At 28.7% G+C, this 5,929-nt stretch overlaps 1 non-coding gene across 1 annotated transcript; it reads left to right on the top strand.

Annotated features, from left to right (window-relative positions):
* The first annotated feature begins 2,561 nt into the window (after positions 1-2,561).
* Positions 2,562-2,633, top strand: Trnaq-cug. Its single transcript has one exon. It is a non-coding gene; the product is annotated as a tRNA-Gln (tRNA).
* Positions 2,634-5,929: the final 3,296 nt, after the last annotated feature.

Genomic DNA, 5,929 nt, shown 5'->3' with positions numbered 1-5,929 from the left:
AATGTTTTTCTTCTCTTGGCTTTTTTCCATATCGTGAGTTTTTTGCTTAGAATTTTGATTTTCGGTTGACTTAAAAATGTTTGAAAATGCTATAACTCTGAGAATTTTCTTTTTATCAAAAAAAAGTCATTAGGATATATGTTTGTCTTTTTTAATACTATAATTATCCGTACATAGAATTTTCAAATTAAGAAAAAAAGTTGACAGACGCCATCGTAAAAACTTGATTTTTGGATTCAGTGGATCTCGAAACGTGGAGATCCGTTGAAAAACATTCGCATAAGATTTAGGACAATTCTAATACTTTTCAAAACATAAATGATGGGAATGTAAAAAGTAATGCTAATGCGTCGCGAGGACTGCTTCGTCAGACAGCCTTCTCTCGCGCTGAGAGCGCGGGCAGACGCCGAGTACTTTTTATAAGTATGAATATCTCAGTCAATTTCTAACGAATCTATATGAGACTTTCCGAAAAACTTCATTCAAAATTTTTGAACAAATCACTCACTGGAAGTTGTTTCAAATTCGAAGTTACCGAGATACTTTTTACCGGTGAACTTTTCCATGAATTCTTAGGTATATCTAAAGTATTTTGAATAAGTCTAATGCATATGAGCTCATTCCAATAATATTTAGTTGAGTTAGAACGATTTAGTTTTAAAACTTAATTAAATCAGAGAGAAACTTTTATTCGATATTTCGCTTTTATTATTAAAAATAAACGTTTGCCAACAAAAATTATAATATGAAAAGGTTGTATCTTCTTATTTTATACAATTCTATATTTTTTCAAATTGATTTCGATTTTTAAAATTTTCTGGTTTTGAGACGCGCGGGCAATACTTTTACGTTCGAGCGTCGGGGTGGTTCTGTCACGCGGCAGCTCAATTATGAATCTTCAACTAAGAACAGGTTTATTTTTAAACAAAAAATTATATTTAAATATTTATTTTCTGCTAAAAAATACGAATTTTCAACTGAAATTATAATATTGAATTTTTGAGGTGGCAAAATTAATTGTCAGCCAACCGGTTACATTTTTAACACAAGAAAATTATTATTTTTTCCATAAAAAACGAACTTCAACACTATTGTTCCATTTTCAACAACAATATTTAAATTAAAAAATAAAAATTCTGAACCATAAATTAAATAGCGCACTTTTCAACCGAAAGCAATGGACTTTTTAACTTAAAATAGTTGAATTTTCCTATTGGGTTCTATTAATTCAGTTAAAATTTATGTACAAATTCGAGAATAAGAGAGGAGACTGTGAAGTCTATGGAAAATAAGAGGAATGTTGATGTTGACAACCGCTTTTTGATTTTCGACTGCACAATTTTTAATTCGGACTATACAGAGTGTGCCGAGCTACGCAAAATTTTAGGCTCTAAAGAAATTATGTAATTAATTTATCATTATTTCATGAATTTATGATTATTTTAAATAATTATACTAACAGTAATAGTATTAGTTAAATCATTAGATAAATTACAAAAAATACTGTTACAATTATTAATAAAGTTATATACTGATAAAAAATATCACTTGATTCAAAGAAATTTGAAATAAACACACTTTTGATATAAGGAACATTTCTTTAGATCAAAGAAATATTTGATTGGACGTATTTAGTACTGAATTTCTTTGAATCAAGTAATATTTTTTTCAGTGTATGGATGTTTTACATTGAATGTAGAAGGTCTTTACATTTAGTGAACTAAAATGCGCTGATAAACTGCTATTTACAATAAAATCTGTTAAATTTTTTTTCTCAAAGACTTCGTAATTTATGCAAGACCCCAAAACTTATTTCCATTTCTTTATAGTGTTACAAATTTCAAATATATGAGGCAGAGCTTTACTTTCTCTCGTTAATTAAAAGCAAGATCGAGCAATTATATAATTATCTAGTAAGAAATGAAAAATTATATAACAACTAAATTTTTAACTTTACGAATCAACAGTGAATTAATCTTTAGTTTATGAAAATACTTTCATCTACAATGACTTCGCATTTTGTAAGTAAAACGCGAATCCCCATGGCGTTAAGAACGGGAAATGCCAATTTTGCATTGTACTCCGAATAGAGGATTACCATAATAATAGCAATTGAGTTCTTATAATTTATAGTCCTTCTAGCAATAATTATTGTTTCAACGGCAATAAATAATCGTAGCTTGATTTACAACAGTACTCATCGTTGCTGCAAGAGCAGTAGCACTCGTTACATTATTAGGACAAAATAAAACACAATTATGGGATCGGTTCATTGAAAGTTGTTAAATAATATTCAAAATAGTATTAGAAAATTTATATCAAAAAATGTAAAAAAATAAATTAAAGCAAGTACATAAAGTAATCTAACAACTGTTTAAGAGCCTATAAATAGAGCTTCCATGTAGAGAAGCATATCATGGAAACGAATGTAAATTTATGTACTTTGTTAGTTAATGAATTTTTATTTGTAAAATGAGACTTTTGTTTAGCGTGATAAGGGATGATATCACTCGCATTGAGGATTTACGTCAAGAGAAAACATTCGGGGATGAATACTACAAGGTTCCATGGTGTAATGGTTAGCACTCTGGACTCTGAATCCAGCGATCCGAGTTCAAATCTCGGTGGGACCTAGAATTTTGCATTATTTTTCTAATTTTGTTTTTATTTTTCTTATTTGATAAATTATGACCCTATATGAGAGTTTATCAGACATGCGTTCACCTGCAGTGCGTGGGTCATCGATTAGTAGACAGAAGCTCATTTCACACAAAATTTCAATCTTAAAATGCAACAACTTAGAAACTGAAGCAGTTGTTTGATGCAGTCAAGGAATTTTGGATTTCAGTCTTTCCCTTATTCTCCTATTTACCCATTTTCTCGTTTTTCGGATAGATGCAAACTATTTTCTTAAACGAACAGCATCTTTGTTTGTAGAAAATTATTTTTCCAAACTGAAAATACAACTATTCCATTTTACCTAACGAATTAATAGTATTTTTATATGATAATTAAACTATTACATTTATCTGTGAGAATTCATATTTTTAATTGAAAACTGAACTAGTTAATTGAAATTTGTCCAAGATTTATTATTATGTTGAAAATTCCTGCTTTTTCTTGTCGTACATTCATTTCTTTAACTGAAAATTTAACTATTCCGTTTGTGGGTGAAAATGTATAGTTTCTATTTGAAGATTCAATTATTATATTTTTTGACAAGAATTCTTCTTTGTTGGTCGACAATTCAATTAATTTGTAGAGAGTTGAATTACACCCTTAAACTATTAATTTATTCGTTAAAGACTTAAATATTTGACTAAAGATTAATTGTTGGTAAAAATATATTTTTTTAAACTGAAAATTGAATTATTGGAATTTGAGTTGAAAATAGAAAGTTTTTAGATGATTCAATATTTTGTTTAAAAAAATTATTTTTTTCTGATACATCTCTTTTGTCATTTTGATTTTGTGCTTAGAATTTTTAAAAATAAATGTTTGGTGAAATATTCTTATCTTATTTTATTCAAAATTTAACTACATGATCGCGATTTGTACTTCATTGCTTATAATTAATTTTTTTGTTAAATGTTCATTATTTTAGTGAAAAGCTCATCTCGTTGATCCTTGTGAAATGTGAAAAGCATATCTCGTTGATCCTTGTTTTGAGAGCATTTTGGGCTTAGAAGCCTGGAATTTTCGGTAGACTGAAGTTGAAGTATATAAAATTAAATATGATTGTTGTCCCTAAACGTATTTAACATAAATTAAGAAGCAAATATTCATAAGTAGCAACCTTGATTTTCTGTGCAGAAAAATCTCATTAGTCAAATAATTGTCGACGAAAACTGTATCATATATTATAATAATGTAAAATTAGCCGTTTTCATATAGGAATAAGAAATATATGCCTATAATTTTAAACGTAATAGAAGCTAGAGAGATTCATACAGTGAGAGGAAATGCGATTCTAAGTAATTTAAATCATGTGTTGTTTACAGGAAGATATTCAATTGCTCGGAGCAGAGAATCCGTTTATCGACCGTGATCGCTTTCCTGATGCTTTAACGGTGTTTCTGATTCCATTTCATTCGCGGTCTTTGTCCCTCTACTTTGTTTAGGAGAAGTTGGTCTTATCAACACTGTTTCTATCATAGTCGTGCATCGGTAATTTATTCCCTTTCCTTGCCCTCCTAATCTGAAGCCCAAGTGAATTACGAAGATAGTTCACTTCCTTTCACTATAAGTAACTAGTCCAGCTTATAGTTAGAAGTTAGAATAATAAATCCCCTGCCCGCTCCTCAGTCTCATTTTTATCTTGCTATATAGGATGTGCGAGCATCGTCCTTTCTATTCTTCTGAGCATAAGCTATCAGAGAAAGTCAGGAAAATCAATCGAATGGAAGATCACATGCTTCAGGCACGCAGAATCCACTTGATCTTCTTAATTTCCATTTCCCTTTTCCTTTATCACATCCAAAAAAATTATTATTTACTTCCTGTATCGTATGTAACTCATTTGTTTTCCTCTCTCAAAGAGGAAGCTTTGTAATGCTAACATTTTCGAAAAAAATTGTATTCATCTAATCAAACGTTCCTCAATTCACAAATTTCTAATACAATGTTCTAAGGAATTGTCCGGATGTGTGTGTGTGTGTGTGGATGTCACATTTTTTGTGAACACGATAACTTGAAAACGGTTGCAGATAAATTGATCACATTTTTAGGACTTATTTTCACCTCTAACATCTTAAAACTGACTGGAGGATTAAACAAAATCATTGCATTTTTTTGCACTGATTAATATTTTAAAAATCGGTTTTTTATAAAAAAAAACTTTTTTCACTAGCATAGTTCAAAGATGATGCAAGAATAAAAAAGATTTGTCGGTTCGAGATAAATCGATGGGCGTATAATATTAATATATTTTATTAGAGAGAATGCATAAAATTTCAAAATACGGGTTTTTATAGCAAACCTTTTTTTGCATAATTCAAAGTTGATGCACAAATAAAATAGATTCTTTGATCCGATGCAAATCGATCGATCTATAATATCAATACACTTTATTGAAGAGTAAGGAAGTTACGCTCATTCGTAATATTTGAAACATCTGTTTTAAACAGAAAAACTTTTTCATTGATATCTCAAATTAAATTTTATGTATGAATAGAAAAGACGTTTTGATCATAAATTTTCTGATAAAATAATTCTGACAGATACAGATAGGAACTGTGATAGTATTAATTAATTAATTATTTTAAATTTTAGTATTCATTTCAAATTTAGAACTTAATCTTAAATTAAATTAGCATAAAGCTGGCAGTAGGATAGGGTTCGAACGAATTTTCCCCTTTTCTCTTCCACCTCGAAAAATTACCATTTTAAACGGAAAATTTAATTTTTTGATTTGCAATTATATTTACAAAATTTTGTGTATTTTTTTGTAATTTTCTATTTTTTGTAAATTAAGAAGCAAATAAATTTGCTAAGGAGAACCAAAGTGCTCGTTTAATGAGGACCATATAAATATATATACAAATAAAGTGTAATAACTCGAGATCGAATGGATAGCTAGTTTTAAAGATGTTGTACTGGAAGTTTATTTAAAAATAAAAAATAATTCAGGTCTCTGGATTTTTAGTTCCTGATATTCCAAATATCGAAACAACGACATCTGTGAGACAAAAAATCTTCCGAGTACAACTGAGGGGTAAGCGGAAAAATCATGATAAATCTATTCGTGATGATTCCTTGACAATAAACTTAAACTTTATGTATTTAGTGTAAAATTTAGAGTAAAGTTTAACGATAATTTATTGTTTGTTCAAGAATATAAAATATATTTCTATATAATTTTATACAAAATGAAGTATTGATTAACTTCAGTGAACCTATAATTACTTTTGCCATTTTAAATAGAAATTGA

This window comes from Belonocnema kinseyi, chromosome 4, assembly GCF_010883055.1.
Source record: "Belonocnema kinseyi isolate 2016_QV_RU_SX_M_011 chromosome 4, B_treatae_v1, whole genome shotgun sequence".
Taxonomy (NCBI): Eukaryota; Metazoa; Arthropoda; class Insecta; order Hymenoptera; family Cynipidae; genus Belonocnema; species Belonocnema kinseyi.
This window is presented reverse-complemented; position numbering and strand designations above follow the sequence as displayed.